Raw genomic sequence first — 25,965 nt, forward strand, 5'->3', positions numbered from 1 at the left:
ATGACAGAGATAGACATTAAGCAAACACCTTATGAATATATACTTATCAATAGTGGTAAGTGCTAGTTATGTTCTGCCGTTTTAAGAACTTAATGAGTGCCTGTGTGTGGCCAGACAGGGTGCAAAGAGCTAGGAATCCAATGATAAAAAAGACACAGACCCTTTCTAAAACGAGAAATGATTATGCAATAAACATTCTGACCGACTTGGTGTAAAGGATAGCACATTCCCCCTGGCTCCACCCAGGATGACCCAGCTTCTCATGCGGGTTCTGCACTTCCTAGATGAGTTTTCTCTAAGCCGCAGTTCCTCAGCCCTAGAGGGGAGTAATAGGGCCGGCCTCTAGGTAAGGATGAAATAGCATAGGGCACTCTTAGCACAGTGTCCGGCAGGCCGGAAGTGCTCAGAACTGGTGGCAATCATGGTCATCGTAACAGAAGAGGTGGAGGGCACAGGGCACCCTGGAAAGGACACCAACTTGGCGTCAGGAGATTGTCACATGACCATTTACCATCAAGGCACTTAACTTCTCTGATCCCAGTGGCTTCCATTTGCAATGTATTTGGCTTCAATTTGGGGTAAGAAAGGTAATTGTGTCTTTTTGGGGTGACCCACTTTCAGCACCAAGATTCTGGTTTCCTTTGCCCAGGGTGCTTAAGCATTGTGCTTGAAATAACCCTGTTCTCTCTGTTGTGTTTGTGCTGTGGAAGTGGCACAAACTCCTGCTTCCTGAGACTCCTGAGGGGAAGTGGGAGGTGAGAGGACAGGAGGACAGGTGCGACAGGGGCAGGGTGATGGAGGAAGTGCAGGATGAGTCCCCCCTCTCTTCTTCCTTCTTTCTTCTATTTCCTTTTTTTCTTTTTCTTTTTTCCTTCCTTTGTCCCTCCCTCTTCCCTCTCTCCCTCCTTCCTTCCATGAATAGTTTCCATCATGGACTCATCACTTTTTTGGGTGCTGGTGATTCCTGTACCTATATCTGGCTTGGCCTATAGTATGTGCTCAATAAATATTTGACAAGCAAACCAGTGAATGCACCAATAAAGCAATGCTTACTTTGAAGCAGTGCTTCTCAATGCTGGCTGCATATCAGAATCACCAAGGGAGGTTTAACAGCATCCATGCCTGGGGCCCACCCCAGACTAAGTGAACCCGCATCTCAGGGTAAGGGAAGCACCTCTGCTGTAACAGAAGCAGCAGATGGCAAAGGACATGTTGAATGGCCAGTTGGCCAGCTGATAGGGCAGAGGCTGGGGGGGCTCCAGACCTGTAGTCCTTGGTTCACTTTCCGCTTTCCCAAAGCCGTGGTAGTTGCTTTAGCATTGAGGATAACTGGAGAGTTCAGGGTGAGATGCTGGAGCCCATCACTTCTTTTACAAGGCAATTTTACTAAGAAGTCAGGTTGAGATGGCAAAGAAGATAATGAGGGCTGAGAAGAAATTCTTACATCTGCTTAGAGCTTCACTCTTACTGAATATTAATACACAAACCCACTTTAACTGTGGGATCGCCTTGGAAGAATTACTGTGCCCATTTTGCAGATGAAAGCTGAGGTGCAAGTTATTGCATGACTGCTCTGATGTCACTCAGATACGAAGGATCACAACCGGGGTTCAGACCAAGAACTTCCGCTTTCAAGCACCTGACTACAGATGTGCAACTTCTTTAAGGCAAAGGGCAAGGAGGTCAATTAGCCCCAATTCATAAGACTCCAAAGCTATTCAAAGGAGGAAGAAGTTAATTCCTGATCCTCCTGGAGTTTAAAACTAGTTGGTCACCCATCAGCTTAACATACAAACCAAGACAGTTTTGGAATGTACTTTGAGCAGGACACCATGCTACTGAGGCTATAGAAGTTTAGAAAAGTGTAGTATGGGCTGGTGAAATCAGGGAAGTCTGCCTGAAGGAGGATGACTGAATTGGAGGTTGAAAAACGAAAAGGATTCAGTGTAGACAGGATTGGGAGGAGGCCTAAACAGTGAGGGGATATACGAACAAAAGGACAGATTTATTTACTTATTCATTTAATTTATTTTTTATTTCAATAGTTTTTTTGGAGGAGCAGGTGGTTTTTTAGTTCTATGTAAGTTCTTTAGTGGTGATTTCTAAGATTTTGGTGCACCCATCACCTGAGCAGTGTACACTGTACCCAAGGTGTAGTCTTTTATCCTCCCCTCACCAAACCCCCAAAGCCCATTATATCATTCTTATGCCTTTGCATCCTCATAGCTTAGCTCCCACTTACAAGTGAGAACATAACATACTCGGTTTTCCATTCCTGAGTTACTTCACTTAGAATAATGGTCTTTGACTCCATCCAGCTTGTTGCAAATGCCATTATTTCGTTAGAGGGACAGATTTTTGAAAGACAGTTTTGTATACCTTATCTATTGTGTAACAGACCAACCCAAAATGCAGTGACTTAAAACGACATGCGTTTATTAGGGCTCGTGAGCCGGTGGATCAGCTGGGCAGTTAGGCTGTCCTGGATCAGTCTTAATTGATCTCATGGGCGGGGCTCCTCTCTGGTTCTCTGGGGGGCTGGCTGTCTAGGATATCCTCACTCATGTCTGGTGTTTGACTGGGGCAATGTCTCTATCATCCACTAGGCTAGCCCTGGCTCATTCGTTCAGCAGCTGGCCAGCATTCTGAGAGAGTACAGAAGCACACGGGCTTCCTGAAGCCTAGAAAGGGCACCCTGCCTCTCCAGCTCATTCTATTGGTCAAGGCCTGCCCAGGTTCAAGTGGTGGTGTGATAGCCTCAACCTCTTGGTAAGAGAAGCTGTGAAGTCACTTGCAGAGTGCAGTGGGTAGAGGGAGGGGAATAGTTAAGGGTATTTTTGCAAATGATTTTTTTTCTCTTTTTTCCTCCATCTCTCCTCTTTTCCTCCCTCTCTTTCTCCTTTTCTCCATCTCTTCCTTTCTGCCATCCGTGGATATTTCCTCTCTTCCTTCCATGAGTATTTATTGGGCACCATTTGGGGCTCATCCCTGTGTTAGGAACTAGAGAGATGGAAGTAAATGGAACTTCAGTGGTTGCTGCCTCATGGAGCTTACATTCTGATGAGGCAAGACAAATATTGATCAAATAATCACTATGTGCTTGATTGTATCTTACGGTAAATGCTATTTAAAAAATAAGTTCAATCCAGCACTATTCACAATAGGCAAGTCATAGAATCAACCTAACTGTCCATTTAAAAAGGTGATATGATATATATATATGTGTGTGTGTTTATGTGTGTGTGTGTGTGTGTGTGTGTGTGTGTGTGTATATATATATATATATATATATATATATATATGGGACCATGAATAACTTAGGGTCACTTTCATTGCATGTGTACATTACATACACACACTCACATGCATGTATGCACAATGGAATACTATTCAGCCATAAAAAAGAATGAAATCTTGTCATCAGCATCAACATGGTAGGAAGTCATTATGTTAAGTGAAATAAGCCAAGCACAGTAAGACAAATAATACATGTTCTCACTCATATGTAGGAACTAAAAAAGTGGATCTCATGCAGGTAGAGAGTTGATTGGTGGTAACCAGAAGCTGGGAAGGAAAGTGGGAGAAGGGGGATAAAGAGAGATTGGTTAATGGGTACAAACACGAAGTTAGACAGAAGGAATTAATTCTAGTGTTCGATAGCACAGTAAGGCAACATTCTATAACAATAATTTGTTCTATAGTTCAAAATAGCTGTGGCAGACAAAACGGAATGTTTCCAACATAAGTAAAAGGTGAATATTTGTGGTGATGATGTTGCAGTTGGCCTGATTTGATCATTACACATTGTATGCATGTGTCAAAATATCACATGTATCCCAAAATATATACAACCATTATATACCAATAACAAAAAGAAGTTGACAACCATTGTGGAAAACAGTTTGTTGATTACTCAGTAAGTTATATATGGAGTTACCAATGACACAGCAATTTCATTTCTAGCTATATAACCCAAAGAATTAGAATCAGGTACTCAAAAACGTGTACCTGAAACAAATGTTTATTGCAGCCCCATTCATGACAGCCAAGAGGTTGAGCAAAACGCAAATATCCATCCACTGGTGAAATAAAATGTGGTATATGCAAACAATAAAATAGTATTTAACCATGAAAAGGAATGAGGCACCGACATATGCTACAACATGGCTGAAGCTTATGAGAACATGATGAGAGAAGTCAGTTACAAAGGCCACATCTTTTGTGAACCCATTCATAGGAAATGCTCAGAAGAGGCAAATCTGTGGAGACAGAAAGCACATTGGTGGTTGCCAGGGGCTGGGATAGGGGGAGTGAGGAGTGGCTGCTAACGGGTATCGGGCTTGGATAGTGGTGGTAGTTACACAACATTGTCAATGTGCTAAAAGCCATTGAACTGTACATTTCAAAACGGTTAAAGTGGGGAATTTCACATTCTGTGGATTTTGTCTCTCTCTCTCTCTCTCTCTCTCTCTCTCTCTCTCTCTCTCTCACACACACACACACACACACACACACACACACACACGCAGAAGTGCAGCGAGCTGGGGGAGCTGTGGCCAGCAGTCCGATGGGTCTGGGAGTTCGAAGACTCCCGGACGGAGAGTGTGATGTGGGGACTGCTCCCAGAGCGCGCGCGCTGTGGCTCTTGGAAGGTGGGGCTCTGAGGACTGGGGTCCTATGTGCATAGACCTGGAGCCCACCTTAAAGACGCTGCTTCCAGGACGCTTCAACAAGCCCCAACCTACCCAGCTGCGTGGCGCTCCCCGCCTCTGGGCGCCTTGTTGGAGTGGGGGGTGACCCCAGCAGCCCCGCATGTGCCAATCCAGGTTCTCCTCCCCTCTGAGCACCGAGCAGCAGCCACCCCAGGGCCAGAGAGCCGGAGCCGCGGGATCCGTCGCCCTGGGGCCGCAGCTTCAGCTCCTTGGCGTCTGCGCCGGGGTCCTCGCGGCAGCCGCGAGTCGCTCCTTAAGTTCCGCAAGGCGGAGCGGGCCCTCCAGCAGGTGCGGGGCCCGGGCAGGTGCAGCCCCTCGCCCAGGCTCCCGCCCCAGCTCCTGGCCGGCCGAGCTCGTCCTGCTTCCATTCTCACAGTGCTCTCGGCATTCCACGTCCCCGGGGCGCGGCGCAGCAGCTGGTGCCGTGGTAGGCATCTGTTCGGCCTCCTCTGTCCCCACGCGTGACCTGATCGCTGCGACAGCGGAATCCCACAGTGCAGGCCCAGAGCTGCGCCGAGAGCGGCGCGCCCAGCTCCTCCCGAGCCTGGGTTTAGGGTCCGCGGCTCTTGCCAAATTCCAGAGGCTGGAAGGGACGCGAAGTTCTTGGCGGCCCGGGCTTCTCCCGCACCGCAGAGGACTCAGAATCTCTCCTGCAGTCCCGGAACGGGCCGAGGGCACCGACCCCGGCGGGGAGAAGGGCCGCTGATGGTCTCTGCACGGTGTCTTTCGACCCAGACCCCTGTCTCTGTCCGAGACAGAGTGGCCAGTTATTATCTGCAACACGGGTGCCTGCCTCAGGCCTAATGGGAAAGGGCTCAGCGGGCATGTTACTGGCTTTGTGTGACTGCTTGCTGTGGTTGCCCCTAGGCCCGCCCCAGCTGGGCTGTTCCCCGAAACAAAAGGAGACAGAAACCATTTCTATCTCAGCTCTGATGGAATGTGTTTCATCGCCCAAGGAGCGGTGGGTTGTTCTTTCTTGTGCCGGGCTCCTCACCCAGTTCTCTCTTCCCACAGTGGCCGGAGACCCCTACCTTTATTAAAGAGTCCTCTCTGCAGACAGTTCCTTGAAAAGGACTTTCTTTCTACAGTGCCTGGTTACGGGAGGCCAGCTGAGATGCTTAATAGTGAGACCTACTGTGCCCTGCAGACTGGCCCTGCGGCGGGGGCCCTGGTGATCTCCAGGACACACCCATGGGAGCCGTGACTTGGGGTCACAGGGCCCTGGGGAAGGGAACACTTTGGCATTGATCGTCTGGGTGGCTCCAGTCTCTGCATCTTTCCTCTGTGTCTTTTTTTTTTTTCTTTGAGGCAGAGCCTCACTCTGTTGCCCAGGCCGGAGTGCAGTGGTGCCATCTCAACTCACTGCAAGCTCCGCCTCCCGGGTTCAAGCGATTCTCCTGCCTCAGCTCCCAAATAGCTGGGATTACAGGTGCCTGCCACCACTCCCGGGTAGTTTTTTTGTATTTTTAGTAGACACTGGGTTTCACCGTGTTAGCCAGGATGGTCTCCATCTCCTGACCTTGTGATCCGCCCACCTCGGCCTCCCAAAGTACTGGGATTACAGGCGTGAGCCACCGCGCCCGGCCTCCTGTATGTCTCTTAAACTTGAATGTGGCAGAGACCTTTTGTGCTTTCTTAGAAAACAAACTTTAAAGACCCTCTCAAATAAATGAGAAACTGTAAGAAATGATCGTCTTACCCTCTGAAAGTGTTTTACAATCATGCATTAATACAGTAAAAGAGATTTTGGCTCTTTAAATGGTAATGTTTTACATGATAATTCAAAGGAAAAGACAAAAATCAAAAAAGTGTCTTGTAGACTTTTTAACTCTTCAGGACTTTGTCCACCCTGAGGACTCCACAAATCCAACTGTTAACAGCATTGTTTTTCTTCATTGGTCATCACAGCACAGACGTGAAATGGAAGGAATTACCCAATTTTCAGGCTGAGGTAAACTGAGGCTAAGAGAGGGCGTGATATTTGGCAGAAGTAAGTGATGCAGATTGAACTGCAGGGGTGTCTGATAAACGTTCACCCACCCAGAGGCGTGCAGGCCTCTACCACTGAATCTGAGCTACCAAATGATGTCTTCTGCAGGGCTTGAAATTTATTTTCAGCAACTTACATTTCTCTGTTATAGGCCATTCGTCCCTTTTGTAATAGTTTTCACTTCCAATCTCTCCCTTGCTAAAATTATCCTCCCGCACTTCAAGGAAGAGGAGTAAGAAGGAGGTTAACATTGATTTTACTCTGCAAGGCAGCTTACATCCACTATTTTGTTGGCTCCCCGCTAGAACATTTTGAAGCTGATGTCGTTCCCATTTTAGAGTTGAGAAAGGCAGTACTGAAGAGGTGAAATAACCGGCCCAAGTTCACACAGCTTGTAAATGGCAGAGACAGGATTCACATCTGGAGAGAGGGATCTGACCCCAAAGGCCCTTCTTTTCTATAGAATCATGTTGGAAGATGTAAGGATGTGCCAGGGACTCCCTGGGGGCAGAAACCTGGAGAAACAACTTATCCAAAGCAATTCTTGAGCTGACTTCTCTTTTTTCTCTCTCCCTGTTGTATGAAAAATGCATACTTGCCATTAAGAGGCAAAGAGAAGGGGGCTTTGGGCAGTCATAAATTCAAGAAACAGGATTAGCATGCTAGATCCGTGAAGCACAGAGGGAAGGAAATGTAACTTAGGACCTCAAAGAAAGTCACTGGTGATTCTGTACAGTGGAGACACATGAGGTGTCTAGCCCATGAATTAAATGACCAAAGGACTTCAGAAGAAAGAAATCAGCCTGAAGCCCAGGAGCAAGGGATAACCAGTTTCTTTCTCTTGCAGTCTGGCCCCCAGCTTCGACTGTGTTTTTGTCTTGCCCTTCTCAGAGGAATGTCTATCTTGGTCTCCACGTTGTTTCTCCATCCACAAAGGCTAGTCATGTGGTCATCATAGGATGCACGAAGTGCATATTTGTATTATGTAGTTAAATAACAACATTGATCACAACCATAATCATATATATTCACATGGCATTTACTTTTTAACATTCTTTCATATGCAAGACGTCATTGAGTCTCCACAGCAGACTACTAAGATCCTGAGGATGAGGCTTATTTTCTTCCTCTTGTTGCCAAAGCAACTAAGCCTCAGTGGGGCTGGGGAAATGAAATGCTGCCTGCTACATGGAATGAAGCAATGCTCCATGCCAGCAAGCCTATCAGATTCTCCAGGACCCACTCCAACCCCCATCAGGCCGTCTTCTGACCTCATACTGGCAGTCCCTAGAATGCTCTCCTGTGTCTAATGCCATTTCACTTTCCCAGTATCCCTGTGTGCTACACAGTTTTTCAAAATTGCCTGTCTGTTTCATGAATATGGAAAACTAACATCCCAAAGGAGGCAATGACTTGCTCAAGGCCCCACAGTGGAACCATGGCTTGAACTCATGCCTACTGATATGAAGTCTTAGGTCTTTCTGCTACGACACAGGCGCCCCTGCATCTGCAGCTGGTTTAGATGACGTGCACGCGTGTGTATGTGTGCGCATGCACACGCGTGTGCACATCGATGAGGGAAGGAAGAATGATAGAAGGGGTTACCTTTTGGATGATGCTAAAAACGAGCCCTGTCCACTTGGTATCTGGACCTTTACTGTGTTGGATGTTAGAACTATTCAAAAGAAGTCCAAATCACTTGGGAGTCAACATCTCAAAATACAACTGCCCCTCAAAGCGTGGCTTATTTAGAAAGGGTGCACGGGGAGGGCTGTGGCTCTGGAGTGGAATGACAGGAAAGAGCTCCTGGGGTGCTCATTGTCCCAGTCTTGATGGCTGGGCTGAGATTATGGCTTTGGGGATGAGAGTCCATTTATCTGGTTCGTTCCCACAGTCTAATTGGAAAAGTGGAATTACCACTTAAGACTGATGGTAACAGAACGTCTTTAAGCGATGAAGCTAAAATGAGCTGTGAAGTTACATCCAGGAGCCGACCACTTTTGACTGCAGCAAGAGGTTTTATTTGAAATTAGAAAATGAAAATTACCGATCAATGCAGTAAGAATAGAATGAATCGTGTTTCAATTGCACTACAGGAAAATGTAACTCAGAATCAAGATGTCCTATTTACCTTCTTTCCAATTTCAGCTCCTTACACATAATGGCAACATATATAAATAGATAATGCATTGGTGAGCAGCAGACACAGCCTCAGCATCTCTGACCCTCAGATCAACCCAGTGGCAGTAAAATGAGCTCTGAGGAAGTTGGGCAGAAAGAGGGAACCTCTGTGGGCTTCATCCTAAGGGATAAAGTCTAAGCCCTGCCCTGTGGTCCTTGTCAACCTAGAATGCTGTGGGTTTGTGCTTTTTTTTAATTAAAAAAGTCAGGGCACGATTTCAATGAACAACACTGAGGCCAGTGAGAAAGATTTGTTTTCATAATTGCTAAAACAAGTAGTCATTGTGATGAAAGAAATCATTCCAAACAGAAAACTGGCATTGTGGAAGGCATCAGAAGAAGGAATTTATATTATAATTTTTAAAATTAGTATTATTGGTGTTGTCAACAGACTGATCGCTTTTATTCCTTGGGCAATTAATATGGCCTGCATGATTTTCAAACATGATCTATTCATTCATTCAAGAGCTACGTTCTGAGTGTCTAGTATGCACCACGTGCTGTGGATACAGTAGTGAACAAAGATAAAAATTTCTGCTTTCATGGAGCTTTTATTTTAGTGGAAGATATGCAAAATAAGAATGATGAGTACTGCAGAAAAAGTAAATCAGGGAAGGGAGAGAGGGTGTGCTGGGGGAGTGGTCAAACAGAGTTTGCATTTTTACACAGCATCATCTGGCAGGTAGGAGATGAGAAATTGAGGAGATGAGGGAGTGAGACGTGGATGGCTGAGGAAGAGCAGAGGGAACAGGAAGTGCAAAGAGCCAGAGGTGGACACTTGCTTATTGTGTCCAGAGAACAGGAGGGCAATCACATGTGCTTGTGCAGTCTTCAGAAGCCCACTGGGAGATCATGTCATAGAAGAAAGGGCTGAGGCTCAGGGCAAAGTTGCATAACTTGACCAAGAGTCTGTGCCATTAACCATTGTGCTCATCTGTTTCCACCATCCCAGGGATCTTTTTGGTGATGTGAAAACCACCGGGCTCAATGTGAAGAGATCAGAGCCTTCCTTAGGAAAGGTTTGCAAATGAAGAGTTGAAGACTGTTATTTTGCTTCCTGAAAATCTCTTGCATCTATTCATTTGTCTGTATCTTCAGACCATCCGCCCTGGTTCAAGCTGCCCTGTCTCTCTCCTGGATCCCTGAAAGAGCTGTTGTTTGTTCTCCTTGTGTCCATTCCACTTTGCTCGAAGTCATTCCCCACATAGGCCAGAATGATCTTGCAGAAATACAAATCTGATTATACCATCACGCCCCAATTTAAAATCCTTCAACAGCTTCCTATGGCTCTTAAAATTGAGTCCTGAATCCATCATAGGAGCAACGCCATCCTGTCAGGTCTGTTCCTGTCCTTGTTTCTAGCCCCCTAACTCTTTTTCTACAGCCTGTGCCCCAGCCCCACCTGCTCCTCAGACACACCATGCGGTTTCCTGTCTCATGTCCTTCATGGATGTGTGCTTGTTCCCATCTGGTATAGTCCCTTATCTTCTGCCTGTTAATCCTGTCTCTATATTCGTCAAAGCTCAGTTCAAATGCTACTCCTTGCCTTCCCTGTTCTCCAGCCTCTGACTCTCTCAAGTCCTGGCTAGATCCCTGATTTGATGTCATGGTCCCCAGCATTTTCCGCATTGTTCTGTCGTGACACTTGTTACATTTACATTTCTGATCATTTGTTTACTGCTGTAACCCAGCATCTACAACAGGATCTAGATGCCCAACAAGAACAAATAAACACATGCCTCCCTGCCAGACTCTAATGTCCAAAAGGGCAGGGATCACTTGTTTTACTCACATAATTCCTCTTGTGTTTAGCTCAGTGCCTGGCACCCAGAATGTACTCCATAATGACTTTTTGAAGGAGTGACTGCAGTTTGCAAAATATTAGCCTCCAGTGTTTTCCTCTGATCCTGTCTGGGGGAAGTTCCTTACAGATGCATTAATAGATGAATCCCATCTACAGTCTTCATCTTGTTTTACCTATAAGCTCATCCAGCTGTGTCCCCAACCTGCCACCCAGAAGGGCTTGCTGTGTTTCTTTGTTTGTCTTGCTTCTGTGGAGTCTCAGAAGCAATTTTTTGGCTCACTTCTAAACATTCTGTGAGTCTGTTCAGTATGCAGACTCCAGGCTTTTTGATTTTGCTTCCCTTTCCTCCCTCTGCCTGATTTCCTCAAGAACATATTTTCTTCTTTAGTGTTGACTATATTTTTATACATTGCCCCAAATTCATTGTGAATTAGTGTAGAAACGGAATAAATAAAAACTTGAGTTTCCAGCCATACCCAGAATTGGATAGACTAGGGTGTATGTTGAGTGCCAGGAAGGATCCAAGCCAAAGCTCCGCTTACTCCACCATGGCTCATGATCCTGAGCCAGGGACTCTCTTTAGATCCCCACTCTATCTGCCCAGTTACTTTGCCTCATTTTTCTGGAAGGTATCTTTCTGGATTTGGGAACTATCATGAATCCAGCCAGGTCACATTACCATGTCAAAGTCTTGCCAAAAAATTTTACCGAGAGCCTGGGCTCAGCTCACTGTGAAGTCTTTCCCAAACTCAACACTTGCTGGGATCTTTCAAAAATTGGCTAGCCTTGAAAGCTGTGCTTTTGTTTCCCATGTCTGTTCATTAGGGCTTCATGTTCTGGTTTCATTTCCTGAATTAGATCTTCTGGGACCCATGAATGTCTGGATTATCTTGGGGTGGCTGTGTTGAGGTGTTTTCCTGCATTCCCACAGTCTCTCAAAAGCTCCTCAGCTCAGGGCATGTTCTTCTTTCTATTTAAAGTACATCCCTTTAAAAAGCATGTAGTTGGGTCTTAATGTTTTAGTCCAGTCTGAAAAATCTCTGCCTTTTAATTAAAATATTTAGTCCATTTATATTTAATGCAACTATTGTTGTGGTTGAGTTTAAGTCTGCTTTACCATTTTGTTATTCAAATTTCGCTTGTCTTATTTAATTTTTCTTCTTTCCTTTTCTTTTTTACTTTTTCTAAAAATTAAGTATTTTTTAGTATTTGATTTTATCTGGTACATTGGCTCTTTAGCTATATTTCTGTGTTATTTTTCACGCTTATCTTAGCCAAAAGGCCATGAAAGGATCCTCTGTGTTATTTCTCTTAAAGAGGTGCTCTGGGGATTACAATATGCATGTTTAACTTATCACAATCTATCACAAATTAATATGACACCACTTTACATATACAGTAAGAACTTTATAACACTAAATCTCAATTTATCCTTTCTGTAGTTTGTATTACTGTTATCATACATTGTACTTCCATATGTTATAAATTATATAATTTATTAATGTTGTTTTAAATAATCAATTATCTTTTAAGGAAATTAAGAAACAAAAATCTTGTCTTTTAAATGTATCCATATATTTGCCATTTTTGAGGCTCTTCATTACTTTATATATATTCAAGCCTCCATTTGGTATAATTTTTCTTTAACATAAAGAATTTCCTTTAACATTTCTGAGAGGGTAAGTCTGCTAGTTATGGATTAGCTCAGCTTGTGTTTATCTAAAAATGTCTTTATTTTGAAGAACATTTTTGCTGGATATAGAATTATAAATAGACAGCTCCCCCCTTCCCCAGCATTTTGAAGATGTTGTTTTGTTGTATTCTGATCTGCTTTATTTTTAATGAGAAGAGTAGTCATTCTTACCATTGTTCTTCTGTGAGTAATAGTTTTTCCAAATTGCCTCTAGCTGCTTTCAATATTTTATTTTTATCTTCTGTTTTCAGCAATTTGACCATGATGTCTCTGGAAGTGTGTTTATTTTTGTTGTTGTTGTTTTTTTTTGGTTTATCTTGCTTGGACTTTGCCAAATTTCTTGGAGTATAAGTTAATCTCATCAAATTTAGAAAATTTGGACCATTATATTATAAAATATTTTTTCTATCTTAATCTCTCTTCTCTGCATATATTTGGGATTATACATATATTAGATCAGTTGATATTGTTTCACAGGTCGCTTAGGCTCTTTATATTTTTTCCTACCCCCTTTCTCTGTGCATTATTTTGAATAGTGTCTATTGCCCTATATTTAATTACACTGATTCTTTGCAGTGTTTAATTTGCTGATATTCCAACACATCCAGTGAATTTTTCTATTCAGGTTTATTTTATATTTCAGTTCAAGAATTTTCCATTTAGTAATTTTAAAATAGTCTATATTTTCTACAGAGATTTTCTATTTCTTTCCTCATTATATCTAGTGTCTCATTTAGATACTTAAAGATTTTTATGTTTCTTATGATTTTCTGCTGGTTCTAATATCTTCATTATATATGTGTCCATGTTTATTGACATTGTTCCACTTGATTATTGGTTATATTTTTCTGCTCCTTCTCGTGTTCAATAACTTTTGATCATATGTTGGATATTGTGGTTGTTATATAGATGAGAGTCTTGGTTTTGTTGTCTTCCTTTAGAAATTGTTGGGTTTTGTTTTGGCTGGTAGTTAATTTATTGGTGGATCAGTCTGATCCTTTTAAGACTTGTTTTAAAGCTTTGTTATTGTGGGTCTAGTGTAGACTTTACTTAAGGGCTAGTATGACTCTAATTCTAAGATTTGGCCTTTCTGGAGATTCAGCTGAACACCTGGAGAGTCTATTGAGGTCTTTGTCCCTTGTCTGTTCAGAATGGCACCAACTACTAGCACGGTATGATTTTCAAAATCTCTATTCACCTTATAGCTTCCCAGTAGCTGTTACCTGCTAGACCAAAATGAAGTCTTTTCATGCACATGCACAGCTCAGTATATGGCCAGAGACTTAAAAGAATCCCTATGGAGATTTTGAATTTCCCTTTCTGTGCATCTCCTTCCTCTCTGGCACCCCACTGTGTAAATTCCAGTGCCCCTCAACAGTCCCAAATTCTAATCTCTGCCTTCTCAGTCCAGTAACTCCACCATGTTTTCTTGGGCTCCACCTCTTTATCCTGCAGAGCGTAGAACACCTTCAAGCAGAAAGCCAGAACAATTGTAGCACTTACTTCACACATTTACTTTCTCTCAGGGATCATAATCCTATGATGACTCTTGTCCAATATCTGAAAACATTTTCTTCAGATATTGCCCAGTTTTACAGTAGTTTTCAACAGTAGAAATAATCTAGTACTAGCTATTCCATCATGACTAGAAGTGGAAGTTTTGTCATACCCCCTGTTACCTGTGCCTGAATGTTGTAAACCACCTTAAAACCCAGTTTTCTTTTTTCCTAAGTAACTGGTGATTATTTACAAGCAGTAAATAAATTGGTTAATACCCTTTTCTTGGTCACTGCTTAGGCAGAGGGTGGAGGAATGAAATGGGACAAGATAAACTCTTTAGGGAGGTCTATGGTAGGTACTTTGAAAGATTCCATGATGGAAATTGTTAGCAGGAGTGAGTTATGAGTGTTTACAGGGGTTATTAGTGTTAGTATCCATTCTCCACTCTTGATATTTCCTTCAAAGTGGAGAGACACTTGTTAGAGGAATACTCTTGGTTACCTGCCTCACCCTAACTCTTCTCAAGTAGGTAGATTGAGTTACTTGATTGCTAAATTTGGGAGTAGAAATGAGCATGTTCAGCTGGAGCCCTTTCTCCTGCTCTGCCCTTGGAGATCCAGCTACTTGATTTACTCTTCCATGGCTTAATTTGTACAATAATATCCAAGAAGAGAGCAGGAGCTCAATAAACGGTAGAATCAGAAGTTACTATTATTACTATGATTATTGTTACTTTTTTTCCCTCCTTTCCATTTCCTTTTTCATTTTAAGGGGCCTCTAGAAAACAAAACCTGAGCAATCATCTTAGGTCTGCCCTACCTTGTTTGTGTATGCAATGGGGAAGTGATTTCCACGTAAGAGAATCCAAATGGGAAAAGAGCGGCACTCATGAAATCCCCTGGCTCACTCGGGAAACCCTAAAGGTAAATCTGGTCCATTTTGCAATGGCTTCTCTCTGAAGATACTCAGAGTCATTGGGATTGTTCATTCATAGGGTGCAGAGACTCCAAGACGGCAGGTAGCACTGCTGCTATCCACTGATGGCGTGGATGCCTTATAGAACTTTTCCCAGGAACATATACGTTCCTAATCTTGTGTTCCTGGAGTTATTAATGTAACTGTGATATTTTCTGAGTGCACGCATGCAATCTAGGAAGCAAAGAGGGTTTGAAGTATGCTGGGAAGTGAAGGAAGTCGGGCTAAGGTGGGAAAAACAACCCTGTAGATTAATTATAGAGTGCTAGGATTGGTACAGTCTCAGAATTCATTGCTCTAGATAGATAATTCTTATCCTTTTATTTGTCTCCCACACATTCATAGAATTCTGGCAAAGAACCAAAAGGAGATACAGTGTGGAGGTTACGAGCATCAACTCTGGTGCTAGATTATCTGGGTTAGATCCCTAATTTCATCCCTTACTGCCTGCATGGCCTCGGGGAAATCCTTTAACCTCTCTGTGCCTCAGTTTATTTGTCTGTGAAATAGTAGTAACCTACCCATAAGGTTGTTGGAAAAATAAAATAAACTCAATGATATAAGATGAAATGAGATAATATGCCATAATTTTAATATTATGAGTTAGGTTAGCTAACATTTGTAAGTGTTTCTTATAGACCAGATCCTATCCTAAAAACTCAGCATGTAATAATTCGTTAACCTTCACACATAGAATCCTATGAGATAGGTCCCTTTTATTATCCCCATTCTACAGATGAGGAAACAGAGTTTTCTAGTTAGTGCTGGAGCTGGGACTTCAGGTCTATCTGCCTCTAGAGAGGAGCACATGGTGAACAAGGTACTCTGTTGTTTTCTCATTCATAACATTTCTCAATCATGCCCAGGGGCCTGGAGCTCAGAGGTGTGCTCCACCTGTGTGTGAGAATGGGTTCGATATACACCCCCACCATCATGCTCTCTGAAGCCCTTGCCTGCTCTCTGGACCTTCCTGTCCCCCACTGTCCAAGACTAAGCTTCCTTCAGCAGAAATGAGGAAACAGTGGCCCTGGTTGGGGAAGTGTTTTCTTCAAGGTCACACATGACATTGGTGTTGGAGACAGTCTTGGGACGAGGTCTCCAGCGTTCTAGCCCACTATTCCCTTGGACTTCCACAGGGGAAAATGTTTTATGGCAGCTTCTCGGCAGGCAGCAGCAGATGAGACAGAAGATGACAAGGAGGAGGTGGAGCTTTGCGGATGTCACTGACACCACCCTGACTCAGTGATGGTGACCGGGGTTACTAGAGGTGACAGGACAGCTGCCTGGGTCACTGCTGGACAGCTAGGAAAAAGGAGCAGGAAAAGGGAGAACATAGCTTGTGGAGGGGCCACCAGGAGAGCCCAGCCACCAGGACATGAGATGAAGTGGTCTGCATTGGTCCCGGAGCTCAACTCAGAGAGCACTGTTCGTGGAATGAGAACCAGCACCTATTAGTACAGTGCCTGGCTTGCTTCTATTGAGCCCTCACTCACATCGTCTGACTTTGGTTCTTCTATAAGTCTGGGAAATAGGCACAGCAGATGCTGTTGTAATTGTTTTCCCTTAAAGATATAGAAAATAACCACAGACTCAAAGCCAGGTGCTGTATTCATGCTTTATCTGTGCCATTTCAGTCCTCACAATGGCTCAACACAGAGGGATTATTTTCTTCCTTATTTGATCGATACACTGAGGATCAGAGAGTCTGAGCAAGTTGCCTGAGGTCACACAGCTAGCAAGCGGCAGAGCTGTGAGGTACCCAGGCAGGCTGGCCCCAGAGCTTCCTCTGTGACCCACTGTCTCTGACCACCTCCTGGGCTGAATGTCTCACCTAGGGGGGACATCGTTCATCACTGGAAGTGCTGGAACTCCCATCCAGATCTCCTGCTTCCAAATCCTATCTTCTTCCTACTTCATGGACTTCCCACAATCAACTTGGTCTTATTATGTAATGTATCTTTTGGGGAGAAGGGTCCTATTTTGAAGAAATGTCAGAAATAATGCCAAAATCGTATTTCACAAGTTCCGAGGCAATAATGAAATCTTAGGGAGGGTTACAATCTTCAGTCCAGGAAGGAAAAAGGAAAAGATGAATATAAAGGACTATTGATGTTTTTCTCTCTGTTAGTCCCCGTGAGTCTCCTAGATTTGTATGAGATATTTAAAAGATCATATTTAACTTCTCATGCAAATTTGTCACACAGTGCATTTGTGTTTCATGTAAATGTTTGTGGATTTTGATTTGCCTGTGTTACTAGTGGTGCTCTTGATGTGTGGACTTAGGATCGTGGAAAGATCAGGGTGCCCAAGACTTTTACAGAACCCCAAAATGACCATCACTCCCCACCTCTACTATGTCAGCTCTTTTCTTCCTATTCCTTACCTAGACCAAAAAGAACACCTCTTTTCCCTCTGCACACACACATACATAAAAACTGAGGAAGATATTTAGGTGAGGAATTATCACCGTCTTATCCAATGATCCTCGGTGTTGCTCCCCTTGTCTGTTTCGCCTGCACTGGAAGCTCCATGTTTAACTCCCCCACGTCGAGCACAGTGCTTGGCACGCGGTAGGAACTCAGCCTACGTCTGCTGGACCGATCCTCGGAATAGCCGGCCTCCTGCGTCTCTGTCGTGTGGTCAGGACCACCCGTTTCCTTCTCACTGAGCAGATCCTTTTCCCCAGCCATGCCTAATTTAATTTCTGCATGCAAGGTGTGATGGTGGGTTTTAAGTGTCAACATGGCTAAGCCAGCTACTTAACCAAACATGAATCTAGGTGTTGCTGGGGAGGTATTTCGTAGATGTGGTTAGCATGTAGATTCAGTGACTTTAAGGAAAAGGGATTATTCTGGATAATGTGAGTGGGCCTCATCCAATCAGTTGGACGGCCTTTGGAGGCAGAACTGAAGTTTCCAGAAGAGGCAGAAATTCTGCTTCAACTGCAGCATCCACTTCTGAATCTCCAGCCTGCTGGCCTGCCTTGTGGATTCTGGACATGCTAGCTCCCATAATCCCATAAGTCAACTCCTTAAAATAGTCTCTTAACATACATATTCTGTTAGTTCTGTCTCTCTGCAGAACTCAGATTGATATACAAGGGCGCAACAGCCTTTACACCATTCCTTTAAGCCTTCTCTTCTCCCTTCAACCCAGCTGATTTGCTTTCTGGATGTTATGCTTGGGCTTCCTGTCCCACCAAGCAAATAAAAAAACACACTTTTTTTTTTTTTTTGGTTTCTGCCCCTCCCTCCATGGCATCCAGTCTTGGAAAGCTCCATGCTGAGACTGACCTCTTCCACTTTCATCCTAGGGGAATTCTCTAGGGAGAAACCACCTGAATCAGTGTGTGCCATGAGATTTGGCCATCTGAGAATCCGGTCACCACTTTGAACGTTGAGAAAAAGATGTCTTAGAGTAACCAGCCCATTCTCACACCTGCCCTCGGTGATGTCAATATATTTCTCGTTAATTTACAAGCGGGAACACGCACATGGCCTTGTGCGTGGATACATTTGATGAGGAATATGACAGCCTGAGCCTTGGGTTTGTTTGTTTTCTATCTCCTGGAAACTTGAAAGAAGGAAGTGTTATATACACACTGATAGGTATTTCACCTCCGAAGAATCCCAGGCGTGGAGTTTGAAGAGTCACATCTCATTCAACATTCTTTCCCCAAGTTCAGTGATCAGACAAATAGACATATGGAAGTTGCTAAAGTTAGGTACCGCAGATAGGGGAAAGATGTTCACATGGCACCGCATTCTTCAGCCCTCTCTCAGCACAGAATACCATCCTGTTAAAAACGGTCTATTTTTATGGAACTCTTTTGCTTATATTGAGATATAAAATTATTAGTCTGAGGTTGGCTCACATCATCAGAGCTTCAGATTCTTGGCAGAGTTGTCTGCAGTCTGTTCCAGTCACTCATTGCCAGGGACAGAGCCCGCACAGGAGCAAAAATAGGTCTTCCTGCTGAAACCTGCTGAGCTACCAGGAAAGCGATGTGCGAGAAGAATTTAATATCCTGGCCTTAAGAAAGTTTCTGTGTTCTCCTCAGACAGACTTGCCCTTGGTAGGTGACTGATAATATGAAATTATAGAGTTTCAGCGAGGATCGGGAAGTAGCAAAAGGAGACTTGGCAGCCAGTGGCCCTGTTATAGGAGAGTTTTTGCATATAAATTACATATGCATATGACATTTTAGCTCCAACTTTACATGTGTTTTGGAGGCTGGATGCAGTCCTGTCCCTGCCTGTCTGTTTGCTTTTCCCATTGCAGCATCAATATTAATCCTGCTGTTTTTAGTTCACTTTGAAGAAAAGCGTGGGTTTTCTTTTCTTTATTTGAAACCACAAGAGGGACACTGTGTTTTTTTAGTGCTTTATCAATGTCCTGTATTATTATTGTTATTATTATCATCTTTTGGTGGACCTTGCATCTTCTATGTAGAAAAGCATCCCATCTCTCATTTTGTCTAAACATTTCTAAGGGGCGCCCTGCTCCCATGACCTCCTTTTGAGCATGCTTCAGAGCATTGGGTAAATGTCCTTCAAGATAAATGTCCTTCAAGATATGGTCCTATAATCAATTATTTTTTTCTTCTTAAAAATTACAGAGCCTTCCTATGAGGGAAAAATGTGACATGAGAACAAAGTGTTTGGAAGCATCCGGGAGCTGTGGCAGGGGATTTGGAAGTAACCCGGACAGTCCTCAGTAGGACAGCCTGCAGCCATCGCAGGGTCATGGCATCTGAGAACTCAAAGGACCTTGGGAGCATGTGTTAGAACCCTTCACTTCACTGGTGGAGGAGGGAGGGCTCTGAATGGAAGTGGGCTTGCTGGAGGCTGAACTGGGACTAGAACTCAAGTCATCCAAATTATTCTCTAAGATTGCTTTTGCAGGCCCCACTGGGGGTCTGTGGGCCAAATCTGACCTGCTACCTGTTTTTGCATGGCCTCAAGCTAAGAATGGCTCTTTTACATTTTTTAGATGGTTGAAAAAAAAAATCAAAAGGCTTATAAAAATTATATGGGATTCAAATGTCAGTGTCCATAAAAAATGTTGTATGGGTGCACAGCCATGGCCATTTGTTTATTGTTATCATCTGTTATTGTAATAATTGTTATTGTTATTATTATTTTGTGCCACAATGGCAGAGTTGATCAGTTGTGAGCATGAACGTATGACCTGTGAAGTTGAAAATACTTTACAGAAAAATGTGCTGACCCCTGCTCTACGACACTCCAATTCTTCATTCTCCAGATGGGCTAACACGGCTATCACTTTCTTCTTATTCCGTCAAATCTACCCATTCGTTGCTAGGTCTGGTTTTTGCCATTTATATTCAGGATTTCTTTAGAGCCAAATGCAGGCTAAATGTTTTATTGGGGAGTTTAGGTACAAATTGATGCACAGGAAGGAGGTCTTTGATTTGACCTTTGTGGTCTCAATATCTAGTTCTGTTAATGATATCTAAAATGGTATTAATAGTAGTATATCAGCCAGAACAAGAGAAAGGATCTGTTTAATTCTCCACTCTGTAGCTTGGTCCACATCTGGGATTCATGGTGGACACGACACTTATTAAACGGGATATTGGCAAAGCATGGGTAGGCTAGTGTGAGCAAGTGACAAAGAAAACTCAAAACTTTTTCCTACCAAGTACAACTAATACAGGTTGTTTCAGAAGAGGTGCAAGCATCTCTTGTCAGATCCAAGAAAGGACTGGCACATTTCATCCAAAGTTGAATTCATTCCCCATCCAGTTAGGTCGAGTTAGAACGAGAGTCGCCAGCCTGGGTCCTAGGGCAAAGGTTTAATTCTGACATCAGAGTTTCTGTTTGAAGAAAGTAGCATATGAAAATTTTCTTTTTTAAAAAATTCAGTTAAATAAATGTATTAATTTAGTATGGAGAGGTTTTGGATGGTTTAGCAAGATATACCACTAATACCAATTAAGATAGAGAATATTTAAAGAGATGTCCAAGAACAATTTTCCAAAACACAAGCCCTTAGCTCTTCAAAGTAGAGTTTTGTTTTTTTTTTTTTCTTCACTCTGTAATGTCTTACATGGGGATAATGTAAAGAAAAAAGGAGACTCCTTGGTTTTGCTATGGGATGAAACAGAGCTAGGAGTTGGCCAGGTAGACATATTCTCTGTGATTTGCATGTTATCAGGAAGCCTCTGGCTTGCTGAGTTCTTCATTAGAAACTCCAACTCCAGTTTGATACTTTTCAGATGTCACAATTTTCACTAATAAAGAGATTGAAGAAATGTTTACTGAGTAGATCACTCTTTCACATAACGAATATTTGCTGAAAGCCTGTTATCTAGGGTGAAAGCTACACTTCTTTATATCTTTTCAGGACTTAGGTATCTTTTATGTTGGCTGATTTTTATGTGGCATAGTAACCCTGTGTGAGGTGCTATGGAAAGTAGGGTATAGTAGGAGAAGCAACGTTATGATAATGGCTAAGAACACAGACCCCAGAGCCGACTTTATGGGTCTCAGCTGCACCTTCACTAAGTCTTTCTGGGACCTTGGGAATGTTCCATAAAATCCCTGGGACTCAGTTTATTCACCTTTAAAATGGGGATAATGGGACCCCCGACAGAGGACTAAGAATTAAATGAGTCAACGTGTGTGAAGCTCAGAGAGAGAGCACATGAGAGTGTAATTTAAGTGTCTGTTGCTGTTATTTTGCTGAAGCAATTGAAGATACTGTGTTACCCCTTTTATTTTATATTTGTATGGCACACTACATGACCTTCACAAGCATCCTTCGATCCTCATAACAACTGTGTGATCTATGGCAGGTAGGTAAGTGTTGTTATCCTCATTTTAAAGTTGAAGTGGCGAAATGAAGATTGGGTAAAAGGCTTTCCCAAGGCTGCACAGAACCCAAGACCTTGATCCCCACTACAACCCCCTTCCCACCCAGTCTACAACTTTTGGAACAGAGGCCATATGACCATATGACAAGCCAGTTCAGCCTGGGCAGGTATTGGCTGTGAATCAAGGGAACTGGATTCAGCACTTCTCATTCAGAATGGAGCTGTGGACGAACACACTCCCTTCAGGTTTATGAAGCAGTTTGCTACAAAATATGAGATTTTCCACTTTGTCAGTCAACAAACTGGGAGCTGGGGTGTCTGCTTGGCAGAACCATTTCTAGAATAATTATTCTATTTAACTGGGGATCTTTGAGCAAAGCAACAGAAATAGCAGAATGGTTGTTGCCATGCTCATCACTTTGTACCTCTATGTAGCACACTCAGCAACATTTCTCCTGTGAAAATTATTTTAGATGTAACAAGGCTACAACCCAGGGTTCTGCTACAGGGACAGAAGATTTAAGAGGCCCACTGGAAGTCAGTAAGAATAGCTGAGGAGTGTCCAGTCAAAGAAAAGTAAAGCAAAAAACCAACTGTAAAACAAGATGGGATCCACAAATGAAACAGGATTGGGATAACCTTACACCTCAGAGAGGGGAGAGGGCTCCTGCAGCTCTCTTCTTCTTGGGTCTTGGAGGCCATGGTGGAAAGCAGGTTAGAAGAGGGGCACCTGGAGCTGACCAAGGAGTCTCAGCATGCTGGGAAGTGAAGAGCTGAGGGAACAGAACTGACTTGGATGAAGAGGAAGTCAATGATGACTCACTCATTCCTGAGCTGAGAGGCAATGCCTTCTAAGACTTAGAGGGTGCAGTGGAATTCTGAAAATCCCAGGGGGCAGAAAACAAATCAGGTGCTTCAATATCTCTCACAGCATTAAGAAATGCCACAGGCGAGTGGGTTTTCAGACCTACAGTGTCCAGAATTTAGTATTTGATGGAGATTCCCTGAGTATTTACTGTTGGATCCTTTAACTTAACCATGTGTGCTGGTTAATTTTATGTATCAGCATGGCTGGGCCATGGTACCGAGTTGTTTGGTCAAACACCACTTTAGATGTTACTGTGATGGGGTTTTTTTTTAAAGATGAGATTAACATTTCAATCAGTAGACTCAGTAAAGCAGATTACCCTCCATTATGTGGGTGGATCTTGTCTATTCAGACAAAGGCCTTAAGAGCAAAACCTGAGGTCTCCCAAAAAATAAGCAATTCTGTCTCAAGACTGTACCCTAGAAATCTCACCTGAGTTTCCTACCTATTGTCCTGCTCTGCAGATTTTAGGCTTAAGGCAGCAACACCAACTCTTACCTGAATACCCAGCCTGTAGATTTTAGCCCTGCCAGCCCCCATGATCGTGTGCGCTAATTCCTTAAAATAAATCTCCCTCTCTCTCTATTGATATGTCTTTATATCTATATCTGTGTCTGCATCTATTGCTATCTATCTATATCTGTATTTATATCTATATCTATATCTGTCTTAGTCTGCTTGGACTGTCATAACAAAACACCATAGATTGTGTGGTTTAAACAACAGAAATTTATCTTCTCATATTTCTGGAGGCTGAAAATCTGAGATCAGGTTACCAGCACAGTTGGGTTCTGATGAGGCCTCTCTTCCTGGTTTACAGACAGCCACCTTCTTGCTGTGTCCTTTCATGGTGGAGAGACAGAGACCAAGCTCTTTGTTGTCTCTTTTTAAAAAGGCACTAATGCTATCGTGGGGGCCCCACCCTTATGACCTCAGCTAACCCTAACAACCTTGCAAAGGCCCCACCCTAGAGCTTCAATATATAAATTTTGGGGGTCACACAATTCAGTCCATGGCTATATACACACACAGACACACACAGACACACAAGCACACACACATACACAGACAACATCCATACACACACAGACATACACATACAGACATGTACATACACATACACACACAGACATACACACACAGACATACACACAAAGACACACAAGCACACACATACACACAGAGACAACATGCATACACACACAGACATACACATACACACACATAGATACCCAAACATAAATACACACAGACACATATACACACAAGCACACATAGACACACACACACACACTGTGGGAAAGGGAACGAAAACCTGCGAGAGTCCACGAAACTCATTTCCCTGAAGGAGATCCCCAAAAGTTTGCCTGGTAGCGGGGTTTCCCTAGAACAAAAACAGCTCTGTACTAGGGGTAGGATTTGGGGTCCTTGAGCTCAGACATCCTTAGGGTGACTCCATTATGTCTTCTCATTTCTAAAGTGCCAGCCACCATCAGACAGAACAACAGCTTTTCTAGAACAGAGAAACATTCCTACATTAAATATTTACATCAATTGTAAGATGCATCTGAATTTCAAAAATCTTAAAATAGGAAGCAGTGTGTATTTTTGAACTGGAAAATTAGAGTAGTTAGCAATAGTTCAATCTTAATGCATTTTATTGAGTGTCAGGCTCCATGTGGAGCAGGGCTAAGTGTAATTGTTCTAAGCCTTAGGCCCCTCCCCTGTGAACTGGCGACAGCAGTGGAATGAGGGTAAATGCTCAGTGTTCAGTGTGGGGCCTGGCCTGCAGAAACCATTCGACATAGGCTTCTTTATAATGGTTCTTAGCACGAGTCTGTCACCAAGCCAGGTAGATGCATCGCAGACAGGCAAAATCCCTGAGCCCGGGGACAGGTCAGTGGGGACAAACTTGGGAAACCCAATTAATTCTAAGTGCTGAGCAAAAGTTAGAATCTAGTGAGCACACAGGTGAGGCAGGTGACAGTCATCCCGGAGGCCCAGGAGAGGCTTTTCTGGGGAGAACCCAGGACCTGGTCAGAAAGGACAAGAAGGAACTGGGCAGGTAACAAGGTGGGGGAAGAGCTTTTCTGGCACAAGCAAAGGTGGGACTTGGGCAAGCAAGAGGAGCTGTATGGGTGGAGGGTGGGGGACGGAGGGGTAAGCAGGGCCCCATGGCAGATGGCCTGGGTGCTAGACTAGAGAGCAAGAGTGCTTCCTAGGGCCCTGAACTGGGACTGAGCATGAGGAACAGAAACAAGTGCCCGGTTCAGGGCCCAGAGCTCGCTGCAGGCTGAACAGACCTACTGTGGGCCTAGTGTGAGGCCTGGAGGCAAGGGCCTCTCCAGCATAGGGCACACCACCTTCACCCAAGCCCACCTGGAGTTTCCACCATGAGTCTGTAATTCAGCTCTGAGGGCTGTGAAGAGGCAGGACCAGCTGCTACATATCCCCATGGCTTTGCCCACAAAGATGGGTGCGTCCAGGACCAGCCACACAGCAAGGGAGGGCCAGCTAACATGTATGGAATGCCTGTCATTTCCCAGGCTGTGTTGAAAGAGTTCAGTGTCTACTCAAGTGGGATGGTCTTCCCTTCACTTGTTCATTCATTCATCAACAAATGGTGGTATTTATGTAATACTTGCTTTGTACCAGGTGCCTGATCCAAGAGGAAAGTAGTCAATAGAAAATGAGACAGACAAGGGCCTTGTGCTCATGGGGCTTATATTCCAGTGGAGAAGACAGACAGTGATTTCAAAAATAAGTATCACGAAGAAAATAAAGCCCAGGGATAACAGAGCAATTGCTGGTTGCTGGTATAACCTCCAGTAGGTTGGTCAGGGAAGGCCTCTCTGAGATGCAAGCTGAACTGAGAACTGAATGAGAAGCAGCCAGCTATGCAGAGACCTATAGGGAGAGCATTCTAGAAAAAGAGAACAGCAAATGCAAAGGCTTGCAGGTTGGCATGAGCTCGCAGTGCCAGAAGGACAGAAGAGAGCCAGGAGACAGTGGTAAACACTGAGCTCTCAGAGGTGATCCGATCATACACGACCTTTTAGCTGGCAAGAGATTAGAATGTTCTTCGACTTGCAGGGGAATGATGATAGTCATGTTGACAGCTGCGCCCATGCCAGGCAGAATCCCAGTTACTTTATAAAGGCTGTGTCTTATCCCGACACCAACCCTGCAAAGTAGATGCCATTATCCTCATTTTGTTGACAAGGATACTAAAGTGCAGGGAGGGAAATTACCTTGTCAGGGTGAATCAGAACTAATCAGTGGTGGGACCAGGGTAAAAATGCCATTCAGCGCTCTCTATACCCCAAGTTTTATCAAAATGTTCTCAATAGCTGTAAAGAGGAACTGGGCCCAGGGCCACCATTTCAGTGCTTGGTGAGAACGTG

General features: G+C 43.7%; 1 long non-coding RNA gene across 2 annotated transcripts; it reads left to right on the top strand.

Annotated features, from left to right (window-relative positions):
* The first annotated feature begins 316 nt into the window (after positions 1-316).
* Positions 317-21,135, top strand: LOC108519082 (uncharacterized). Of its 2 annotated transcripts, XR_001882515.1 has the most exons (3): positions 317-578; positions 2,607-2,769; positions 19,474-21,135. It is a non-coding gene; the product is annotated as an uncharacterized LOC108519082 (long non-coding RNA). The 2 variants fall into 2 exon arrangements; XR_001882516.1 differs by lacking the exon at positions 2,607-2,769.
* The last annotated feature ends 4,830 nt before the right edge of the window (positions 21,136-25,965 follow it).

The sequence above is a fragment of the Rhinopithecus bieti genome, unplaced genomic scaffold (assembly GCF_001698545.2).
Source record: "Rhinopithecus bieti isolate Rb0 unplaced genomic scaffold, ASM169854v2 scaffold_41913, whole genome shotgun sequence".
NCBI classification, from domain to species: domain Eukaryota; kingdom Metazoa; phylum Chordata; class Mammalia; order Primates; family Cercopithecidae; genus Rhinopithecus; species Rhinopithecus bieti.